The sequence below is a fragment of the Vespula pensylvanica genome, chromosome 14 (assembly GCF_014466175.1).
Source record: "Vespula pensylvanica isolate Volc-1 chromosome 14, ASM1446617v1, whole genome shotgun sequence".
Taxonomy (NCBI): Eukaryota; Metazoa; Arthropoda; class Insecta; order Hymenoptera; family Vespidae; genus Vespula; species Vespula pensylvanica.
The window spans coordinates 3,317,672-3,330,171 of NC_057698.1; the positions used below are offsets into that span (position 1 = coordinate 3,317,672).

General features: G+C 30.9%; 1 protein-coding gene across 5 annotated transcripts in view; it reads right to left on the bottom strand.

Moving 5' to 3' along the window:
• Positions 1-12,500, bottom strand: part of LOC122634174 (retinoic acid receptor RXR) — a 51,400-nt gene that overhangs the window by 12,084 nt on the left and 26,816 nt on the right. The gene's annotated exons all lie outside the window — the stretch shown is intronic.

The window sequence follows — 12,500 nt, forward strand, 5'->3', positions numbered from 1 at the left end:
GACAAGGTACAAGGCATCTTTAGCATAGTTTAGAAAAGAAAAGAGAGAAAAAAAAAAGAAAAAAAAAAACATTAGGATGTTATAAGAGACAATTTACAGTTATAGGAAGAAGAAAAACATGCTGTGTGAAACGTGAGCGAGAAGTCTCGACAACGTTCACGTGCTAGATCCTCGTTGTCTATCGATCTCTCCCTTTCTCTCTCTCTCTCTCTCTCTCTCTCTCTCTCTCTCTCTCTCTCTCTCTCTCATTCTTACTTTGCTTGCTTGCTTGCTTGCTTGCTTGCTTGTCTGTGGTACCTTTCCTGTGTCGGAGAAAGCCAAGGAGGAGGACTCGCTTCAAGGCCAACGAACATACACGCCATCGAAAGGGACGATCGCTTCGATCAGCACGTTCAGAGAAAGAGAACGTATGCAAACCGATTTTATGGCAGGTGCATCGACGACCTTGCATCGGAAACTCGATGGTGCTTAAAACTCAACTCGAAAAGAACTCGAAAAGAAAAGAATAGTAGAAATATATACGTACGTATATACATACGTATAACATTTTTGAAGAAAATATTCTTTTTTCTTATTTCTTCATCGTTTCTTCCAAATATAATTATTCTACTCCGTCATAATGGTGATAACAAAATGGTAAAAAATTTCTTCGATCGGTTTTGATGATTTTAAATATTGAAATTTCTTACGTAATTTTAATCTTTGAATTTATTTCAATATTCGAATTTGTTAGGTAAATTATTTTAAATATACGAATTTAAATATTTTTTCGCGAGACTGATTAATCAATTTCTAAAATTCATTTCTTTAAGATAGTCAAATTACAAACACATGCGTGTTAATAGTTTAATTGATAATATATAAATTTATGTAATAAGAATAATGCCTTGAAGAGTTTCGAGAAAAAATTATTGATCTTTATAATCGTTTAAAAACTTTTGACTCTTCTTCTAAATACCGCCCTCTTTCCTCGTTTATTCTATGTATAATTATTAGAATCATTCATTGCGTGGTCTTTTCTTTTTTTTTTTTTTGAACCACCATACTGTGTACCATCTGTTCAGTGAAATTCATAAAAAAGAAAATTGGCAGTAATCGTCAGTGAAGAAAGTTTTACATATGCTACCATCCATAAGGCATAATGATGAGCAAGTTTCGTGAGCTTGCGAAAAGACTATGGTATTCATTATAAAACCTCTCCCTTTCTTCTTCCTTTTCCTTCTCTACTTCTGCTATTTTTAAATCGAAGGACAACGAAGATCAATGCACTTGCTTGCACATTTTTCTCTGCTTATCTTTTTTTTTTCCTTTGATGGATCTATCGATCTATCGATGGATTAATTTCCAACGTTAAAGATCGTATTAATTATTACAAATAATTTCGTTTATATCCATTTAATATCTTTCATAACTGTTCGATGGACAGAAAATACAAAAAAAGAATTTATTGTCGTAATACTATCGATATTAAAAATTTTATTCCTATTAGGAAATATATGAATATTAATTATTATTATTATATTCTTTTATACACATTTCAAATTTTATCTTTAAATATTATATATTTCAACTAACTAATTAATTAATTAATTAATTAATTACAATCAAATGATTTCAATTATTGTTAACTTCGTAAACCAATTTTAATTCTCTTTCGATTATCATAAGATAAAGATTTTAAAAATTAAAAAAAAAAAAAAAAAAAAAAAAAAAAGAAGAAAAAAAAAGAAAATGGAATAAAATAATCTACAAATTGGCGTTTAATAATGGTTTTATCATTCTAATCAACGTTTATTCTACTTTATAATTTACGGAAAACATAATCGATAAGTACCTGAGAAAATGAAATGAAATTGTTCGAGCGAGTTTTGAGAAGATATAAAAAGAGAGAGAAAGAGAGATTATAGATAATTAAAGAGGAAGAAGGATGACAACAAAGAAGATAAATGAGATTTTAATTGAACTCGGACGAAACGAGACCGTCGATGAAGGCTGTGTCATCGACGTGGATAATGACCGAGAAAAAGAGACACTATAGGGTGTATATCATCAATAAGAGAAACAGAGGAAGAAAGAGACAGACAGACAGACAGACAGACAGAGAAAGACAAAGAGAGAGAAAGAGAGAAAGAGAGAGAGAGATGAATCAGTGTAGAAGAGGGAACGCATTTGTAGTTGTTGTTGTGTTGAAGAGGACGCGTCAAGTGCATCGGTAATTCCGCTGACTGACGTCAGATATTTTATCTTTTTCCCTTTTTTTTTTTTTCTTCATCCTCTCGAGTTGTGTCTCTACTCACTTTGCAACGATCGATCCTTCGCAATGATCAAGAGAAAGAGGAGAAAGAGAAGAGTGGGAGAGGCAGGGTACTTGAGCATAGTCTTGAACAATATTTTCTCATCGATACGATCTTAACTTCATGTGTCTCGAGGAAAAAAAAAAAATAATGATATATAATGTCGATTATACTTTTAACAAAAACGTTATATACTTTATATACTTTCGATACGATATAATGGAAATGAAAAGGAAGATTAATTGGTGCGTCGATTAAAAGTTATGCATGTTATATTGTAATACTTTTATTGAATATTTCTTTTTCGTCTTTCATGTTTGTTTTTTTTTTCTTTTCTTTTTTTTTTTTCTTTTTTTTTTTTTTCTTTCATTGAATTATCTTAACCTACGAACGAATATTAGATTAACGTAGAAATGAATCTTGTAATTTTTAACGTAGGTACGTGTTGTTATGTGTAATGAAAAATATATACATATAGGTACGTATGAATATTTATGAAGAGTACCTGAATCGTATATGAACATGATGAACTTGATCATAAAACACAGATGCGTGTATACGTGTGTCTGTATGTGCATGCGTCTGAAAGAGAAAGAGAAAAAAGAAAGAGAAAGAGAAAAAGAAAGAAAAGAGATAGAAAAAGAGAGAAAAGTGAATATTTTCTTAGCGATTCGATTTGTATCGAGGTCGTAGCTCTCTCACGGCAAACGTCGCCGTCGTCGTCGTCGTTGTTGTCTATTTCGAGTCGCTGCTCGATGCATGTTTCTCGTCACTGTCATTTATTAAGCGCCAAGCCGTTGCTTTAATTACGCAACGAGTTCGCTAAGCGACGACGGAAGGTCGTCGACAGTCGACGACGAGTTTGCGAGCGAGTTGCAACGCTTTCTCATGCGTAAAATCGATCGGATGAGAGTTAAAGAGAAAGAGAGAGAGAGAGAGAGAGAGAGAGAGAGAGAGAGCGAGATAGATAGATAGATAGTTGAGGGAGGGAGAGAGAGAGAGAGATCGTTGCTGTTTGACAAATGAACATTAACTAACGTTGTTTATTTATTTTTTTTTCCTTTTTTTTCTTTTTCTTTTTTTTTTTTTTTAGATGGTTCTCGAAAGGAAAAAAATGTATTTGAAGGGCGAAGTAATTATCGTCGAGCTTATATTACTTTGAGATATTTATTGTCCTTCTTCCTTTTCACTTGTTCTCTTTGTGTTTTATTTTGATATAAGTTACTTTGTAATGCGTGGTTTATTGGATTAATTCAATTAGATTATTTCGATTATCTGATAATTTATTAGATCTTTAGATTATTCTTTATAGATATTAAAATAGTAAACATAATTAAAAATGATTTTATATGATAATATATGATGATAATTATATAATATCGAGTAGTTTTATAGACAGGGGATACAGATAGTAGATAGTGGATCATTCTAATCATATCAATCCGTTGATCATTTTCTTTTTTTTTTTTTTTAGAAAATATTATCAATGAAGTTTATTATCAGCGTATTATTTTCAATATTCGTACATACATACGTACATACATATATATATATATATATATATATATATATATATATACGTACATGCATATTTACAGGAAGAAATATTAGTAGCATTAGAATTTCTACATAATTTCACTTCTTATCATTAACTTTTCGCTGTTGAAGCTCGCGCCAGTCGCTATCGTTTCGTCGTACTACAGACCATAAATGCGACTTTGTGCGAACGCATCAGAGTAAAAGAGAGAGGGAGAAAGAGAGAAAAAGAAAAAGTGAGTGAGTGAGAGAGTCAGAGAGATAGCTCGGACGAGGACGAGGACGAGGACGAGAACTGGGCGGGAGTATCTGCAAGGCCAAACCCGGGTGACGGTACACACTATGAAAGGTATATACCTAGATGTATATATATATGTGTATATACACACACATACATATAAGAAAAATGGTAGTCGGGCACCTTGACCAGACGCAAACAGGCCGGTGCAACGTTCGAAAACTTGCCTACGTCTTCTAACAGGATGTATCATCATCTATATCGCATAAATTGTCCATAGAATTTCGTCGACACTGATGATTTTTATCGAGTTATCCATTTGATAAAATATTTTTTATCTCCCTATAATATCACGTATATACTTACACTTTGAAATATATGTATTTTGTATATACATACACACACACACACACACACACACACACATATGTATATATATATATATTATTTAATTTTTTTTAAAAAACATTAATTCTTACTTCATATTTGAAAATTTTAATATATTTTTTTTTCAATATAAATTATGATTAGTATAGTATATGTATATGTAAATATGTAAATATACTCTATACTATATAATTTTCATATTATATTGTATTATTTTATAGTAGGCACGAAACAAAATTAAATTATAGAGGATTAGATTAATTTGTATACGTGTATAATATAATTTAATAATAAGCTAATTAAACCTTATCGCTCCAATCAATGGTTATTAACTTTGCCAAATACATTGTTCTTTTTTTTTTTTTTTTTTTTTTTTGATATTTTGTGTTGACAAAAAATTTACAAATATTTTTATTAATAAACAAGTGTCTTATAAAAATGATTTGTCATCTTTCCTTAATTTTTTGGAACGATAAGCTATAATAATTATTAATATTGATAATACGTTATATTTGTTGATAATTGTTTCTTTTCTTTTTTTAGGATCCTTCCTTACGATAACGTTGTCTTTTACAATGTAATTAATTTTGTAGTATATTGAAAATTAATCGACGTAATTATTATAAGAAAACGTTTAATAGTAATTTATGATCGAGATTATTCAGTTTGACGTTTTAATTAATCAACGGAGCTTTTGATAGATACTTTCTTCTTTAAAAAATTGAAAGATTTTTCATTGAATAATTAGTAACGTTTTGTTAGAATGATGAGAAATAGAGATGAAAAAAAAAAAAAAATAGAATAAAAGTAAGGAGATTAGAAGAGTATTCGATACTTCCTTTAGGGGGAAATAATAGACGTCCCCATAAAAAAAAAGAACTTTTTCCATGAAACGTTTTCTCTATGAAACTTGAGACGGTAATATGGGCGAAAGCAAAAACGAGATACATATGTTAGTAGTCGAAGTAGAAAGTTAATACGATAAGATGAAATTGTGAAGAGAGGAAGAGTCCGAGAAAAAATAAAAAGAAAGATGGAGAATTGATCAATTTATAATATACGAAAATGGATCATCTATTGTTTATTTATATTTTTTAAAATAGACAAATTTTCGAACAAATTATCGAGAGCTATAAAAAAAAAAAGATCTCTCGCTCATCTCAAAAAAAAAAGTATAAAAATTCCTTAATTAGCAAAAAAAAAAAAAAAATACTTTTAATTAAAATCTGATCTTTGAACCTGGAACATCAATTTTTGTTATCTTTTTTCATACGGAAAACTTTTCAATCAAATTATCGAAGAGCTAGAGAAATTTCTCTCGTTCGTTTTCAAAAAGAAATATTTGATTCTTCTTTTATAAAAAAAAAAAGAAATTAAGTTAACAATTTTCACAGATTTATTCTCCGATTCGTAAATTAATTCTACGAGAAAATGAAGCGAAGGAATTTACTTTTTTAATTCATTTTTTTTGCTTCTTTTCTCTTTCGTTTTTATTAAAAAGAAAACAGAAAAAAAAATGGAATAAGTGGATGCTGATATTGCATGAACGAGGTTATTGCAAATGTTTTTTAATTGTTTATTTTCCATCCTTTCATAGATCGACACGTTGAAAGCTGAAGGAAGAGAGTGTACATTGAACGTCAAAGTTCGACCTTAAAAGGGTCAGCCTCTAGGTGAAAAACGTTTCGAGCCGTGCAACGAACTCCTACGGCGGCATTACAAATGATAAAATCGCGTGGAACATTAGGGTGGGCACGTCCATTAGCATTGGACATTAAAAGCTTCGTGTTTTGTTTCTTATTTTTTTGTTCTTGACAATATCGTGCCACTAAAATATTATTTCTTCAAAGTAAAAACTTCCATTAATCCCTTCGAAACTTAACAAATTTTAAGATATTAAAAATTACAAAAAGCAAAAAAAAAGAATAATAAAGAACGCAACAATTAATTTCTTTTTAAAGTACACGAGAATTTTTATAATATTCCTCGTTCACGTAGTTAATAAAAAATTTATCAAACTCAAGATTATTTATATTTATTACAATTTAGAAACAAATTATATTAAATCGAATTAAATCGAGGAGAGTTTGCATTAATTAATCTCAAATAAATTGGCTTTAATTTCGAGATATTAAAAAAAATAAAAAAAAATAAAAATAAAAAAATGAAAAACAGAATAATAAATTAAGGTATCTTGAAAATTCATTATTTATATACCTAATATAATTATACGCATAATTAAGAAATGTTAACAGATAGCAATTAATTCTATCAAATTTTTATATTCGATAAAAAATTACGGAATTGAATCGAGTAACATTCGTTAATTAATTCCAAGCAACCTACTACCCTACCAATTGCAAGATATTAAAAAAAATGCAGGTAAAAACAAAAGTAAATAAATAAATAAAAAGAATAGAACAGACAAGAAAAGCAGTAAAAGTAAACTCAACGCGACGATCGTCAATTTTTGCAAAATATATAATACTTTTCTAATAAAACTGATACAATTATAATATAAATACAATTATTAGAAAATGTTCATAGACATTTAAACGTTCGATATGAGATGTATATTTGGTACCATACTTATATAAAAAAAAATTAATTCTAATCGAATCGAATCGAATCGAATCGAATCGAATCGAATCGAATCGAATCGAATCGAATCGAATCGAATCGAATCGAGTTGAGTCGAGCCAAAGAAAGAAAGTAAAAGAAAACTTCGTCGAAGTCGAGAATATCGCTGGAACATCGAGAGAAGCTGGTAGAACGAGGGATATATAACTCGATGCAGCGAGACTGAGTCGTTAACACGAGCGGTGCACGTTCCACGATCCAAGGCGCTAAGTTTAGATCCCGATGTGTACGTGTGCATAAGCGGTGAATTAAGAAAATACTCGTTGAATGCATCCAGGCGGTATAGTATATCTTCTCTCTTTCTCTCTCTCTTTTTCTTTTTCTTTTTTTCCTCTATCAAGATAGATTTGCGATGAAGAACTAAGGATAACTTTCGATCGGTAGTTAAGAAGTGATCATTAAGCTGCGTCATCGTCAATATTAAGTGATCTATCATCGAGACAAGTCGCCATTTTCGTTTATCTCTACCGAATTAATATCGACCTACGCGTCATACACTCAAAGAGAGAACAAAAGGCTCGTTTTTCTTCGAAGTATTGGCATGTAAATGTTATAATTTAAAATTTACATGATACATCGATGTAATGATTAATTATTCTATATCGAGATGATCTTTGACGATCGATTTCCATTCGATCGTGTATCTACGTATGTACATGTGTTATGTACAGAGGACACGTACATACGTACGTTATACGTTTTGAAGGAAATATTAGATTGAGATAGTAATTTGTAACTAGAGAAATGATTTTTCAATGATCGACGTTACGTACGGAGGACAGGAGACTTTTTACGATGGTGACGTCACCGTCTGACAATTTGAACGCTCTTCCGAAACTGAAAACCAGTTTCCCGCGCAGAGAGTAGCTCTGCTCTCTCTCTCTCTCTCTCTCTCTCTCTCTCTCTCTCTCTCTCTCTCTCTCTCTTTCGAAGGAGGAGGAGGAGGAGGAGGAGGAGGAGAATGAAGATGAGGAGGAGAACTAAACGTCTTTAAGAGCACAACCAAGCCGCCATAGAACTCTTCAATGATCATTTCGAACTCATTTAGACGAGATTTTAAATCCTTCTATATATATATTATATACATACATACATACATACATACATACATACATACATACATATATATATATATATATTAGAAACATACACACACATATCTTTTTTTTTTCTTTTTCTTTTATTTCTTCATAAATGATATTCATTTTAACGATCCATGAAACTTTTCATTATCTTCAGATTTAAAGCACATATGATTTATGACATTTTTTTAGTGTCACCATTTCTTTTACTTACCCACATACATATATATATATATATATATGCATGCATATAATATGTATATGTATATATATATATATATATATATATATATATATGCGTATTTTTTTTCTGCGTGATAAAGTTCTCAAGAGTTTTCTGCACGCCACTGCCACCGGATATACCGAATACTTACACAGAGAAAACATTTAACGATCGTTGCATGTGCAACAACCCACGCAAGTGAACGCACATACGTATACAAGCTGAAAACGTAGCACGAAAATAGTGGCTGTCCCTGGCGTCCTGAGTCCTTGAAGGCATAAACTTCAAGGAAACCGTCAGGATTTCAAACTTCTTTTGATAAAAGATGAATAAACCTTGAGGAGGACGAAAAAGAGGGGAATCTGAGAAGATAAAAAAGCTCGCGGGTCAAGGATCTTTCGATGACGTTCGATAAAAAAGAAATAAGATTTTGTTAAACAATTATCAATCAAAACGATCTATTTAATATAGAACTATCTAAATAAATCTTACCTTCCTAATAATCAAAAGTTTCTATCGTGTGACAATCGTTGGGCCCAAGAAAGACTTAACATAACTTTTCGTAATTATTCCCACAAAAAAAAAAAAAAAGAAGAAGAAAAAGAAAAAGGAAAGAAAAAGAAATCGATTTTTCATAAATTACTTTCCCGTAGCGTTCCCGTATTATAACACGAACCTATTAGAAATATCTGAATAATCTTAAATGAAATAAAACATAATTGCCATTTCATTAAGAATAACAGATAAAAACTTTTGCAGGATAATCGAATCGTTTCTTCGTTTTCGCGTTGGTCGTTTTAATTTTCAAGGTCGCACTACGTTAAAACGTTCTCGATAAGAAATAAACGTGGCCGAAGGTTGATCGTATACCCACGATATATACGTATACGTACACGTACATACGTACGTACATACGCGTATATATGTATGTATACTCGTCGACGACGAGTTGAACTCGTCCAGCTCGTTTACGCTGGATCGATGAAGCAAGTACACATTGGTTGGGGCCGAGAGCGTAGTATCGTACGGCCCTGAAAGTGCAGAGGAGGCCGATCTATATGCAGCTGTACTTTATATAGAGCAGCGTGCCATGCACAGGGCAACTTGCTCTGCTACCCGGGTCACCGGGAGAAGGTCACGGGGTCGCGATTTCATCCTGGCTGCACTTACAACGACGAAGACGACGAACGTAGCCACGTGGGCGTTCAGCTGCATAGTTCTATCTCTTTCTATCTATCTAACTGTCCTATCCTATCTCTCTCTCTCTCTCTCTCTCTCTCTCTCTCTCTCTCTCTCTCTCTCTCTCTCTCTCTCTCTCTCTCTCTCTCTCTATCTATCTATCTATCTTTCTCCCTCTTTCTCTCTCATGTTACACGTTGTTGTAGTGTGATTTTCCTATCGCGTGTTTCTTTCTCTTTCTCTTTCTTTCTCATGTTACAGACTGCTAAAGTGATTTTTCTCTTTCTCTCTCTCTCTCTCTCTCTCTCTCTCTCTCTCTCTCTCTCTCTCTCTCTCTCTCTCTCTCTCTCTCTCTCTCTCTACGTTTCTTACTTCCGATTGACCTCAACCTACGCCACTCTCGTGAATATTCCTTATGCTTGAGAAATGATCTTTAGAGGTAGGCTTTTTTTATTCATTTACCCTTTAAAAATATTCTATATACGTACGCTCTAATGGTCGATAATATCTCGCTTCTTGCTTCTTTTTTCTTTTCTTTTCTTTTCTTTTCTTTTCTTTTCTTTCTTTCTTTCTTTTTTTTTTTCTTTATTCTTCTCTTTTCATTATTATCAATTTTTTTTTCCCCTTTGTTAAATGTCATTCATAATAATTGAAAATTTCTATGTACGTTCTAATCATTGATAATATCTTTCTTTCTCTTTTTCTCCTTTTATTTTTCACGTCATATTCATAATATGATCGTTGAAAGTTTTAACTTTTCGTAATCTCTTCTACGTATGTTCTAATCAATGATAATATCTCTCTTCTTCTTCTTCTTCTTCTTCTTCTTTTTTAGTAACTGCAAATGTTAACCCTTTTGAAATCTTTTATGTATGTTTTAATCATCGATGTACTAATATTACTCCTCTTTTCCTTTCCCTTTTTTTTCCATGTCATATTCATAGTATAATTATTGAAAATATTTAACCTTTTAAAATCCCTTCAATGTACTCGCGCTCTCCGATAATTAATAAAATGTCTCTTCTCTTTTTATACTTTTATATTTAAAAAATTTTCATTTCATATCGCATTCATATTAATTGAAAGTTTTACAAACATCGTATCATCTATCTATCACTGAAAAAAGTTCTGAAATGAATTATAAAAAAAAAAAAAAATGAATTTAAAAAGAAAAAAGGAAAAGAAATAAAAAAGAAACAAAGAACGAATATTAAAAACACTTTTCTAAAAGTTAAATGTAATATTTGATGCATCGATATGATCGTATACCATACATATCCTCGTGTATTACAACTTCAACCGTTCTTTCATTTCTTTAGTTTCTACAGTCACGATGTAAGGAATAAATTAACATAACAGAAATGTCCTTGCATGTTGCATCAATATCAGGGCGAAGGCCGTGAGGTTCTCGTGATTTCAAACAGGTAGACGTAGACGAGTGTAAGACAATAGAAACGTTAGTATTGGTTTATGGTTAAACGTTGCTGGTCTGCAACGAAGCGTGTCCGATCTCTCAGTTACGATTTTACGACAAAATAATAGGGTCGTTTCTTTCTGTAATAAAAAAAGAAAAAAAGAGAGAGAGAGAGAAAAGAGAATATTTTTTCGATTTTAATTAAAGTACATTCTCAAGGTCGAATAAAATGGAAAAAGAGAGAAAAAGAGATAGAGAGACAGAGAGAGAGAGAGAGAGAGAGAGAAGAGAAAGAAGAGGAATTTCAATTCTGATAAGATCGAAAAAAATTGGATACTATGTGATAACTTATATACATATATAATGTAACACGTGTTAAACTCTTTTGCTCGTGCAGAAATCACGCTCGTGACACACGGTGCAAAAGAGGCGTGCCCGCCGTACAAAATCACGTTTTACACCTTGACACGTGCAGACAATTCTTGCACGACTTGGTACGAGCTACGAGAATATCTAACATGTTTCTATTGGTATTCCTACGAGAAACGTTTTCTCTCTCAATGTTTTATTTATTTTTTGTTTTGTTTTATTTTATTTTATTTTTTTTTTTTTTTTTTTTTTTTATAGAAACTTATGTCATATTCAGAGTAAATGATTATAATAACATATATCGTTGTGATGAGATGAAATTTTTGTTATATAAGGATAATAATATTATTATCATTATATTAAATAAATAAATAAATAAATAAATGTACACATATATATAATAATTAATAATATTATTATTATCGCATCATTATCAAGTATAATTTTACACGCGTATCATGAGTATGATCATTGATATAGAATTTTTATTATATGAAATATAATAATTAATAATATTGTCGGCTCGTTGATGTGAGATTTTCATTATATAATATTTAAATTTTATAGTAACTCTTTCTCATGTATTTAAATTTATTATGAAATTCTTGAAAATAGTTCATGTCTTATTATTAGCACGAACTTTATATTATATTTACAGTACACTCTCGTTGTTACCATCGAGTTTTGATTATCCTATTGAAACTAGTCTCATCATGAGAATCAAGCACTCTCTCTCTCTCTCTCTCTCTCTCTCTCTTTCTCTTTCTCTCATTATATTCAGAATAGTTTCGTAACGAGCATTGAACCGTCACATACATATACATAGATCAGTATCAGCATAGAGAGTGGTATCAACAATTTTATGATACAGTTATGAATCTTCAATCAACAAGTATGTTTATTAACATGTTAAAAAGAATTTTTAATTTTATTTATTTTTATAACAACATATATTTCAAGATTATTGAAATTACATTAATTTCAATAAAGAAGAACATCACTATCTCTATGACGATCAACGTATTAATCTTTTACAGATGAAATATTTGTTCGTTAATAATATTAAAATTTATTATAAATTATTTAGTATATTCTCTTATAAGAAGGACAACGATTAGCTGAATCTTTTATTTCAAAT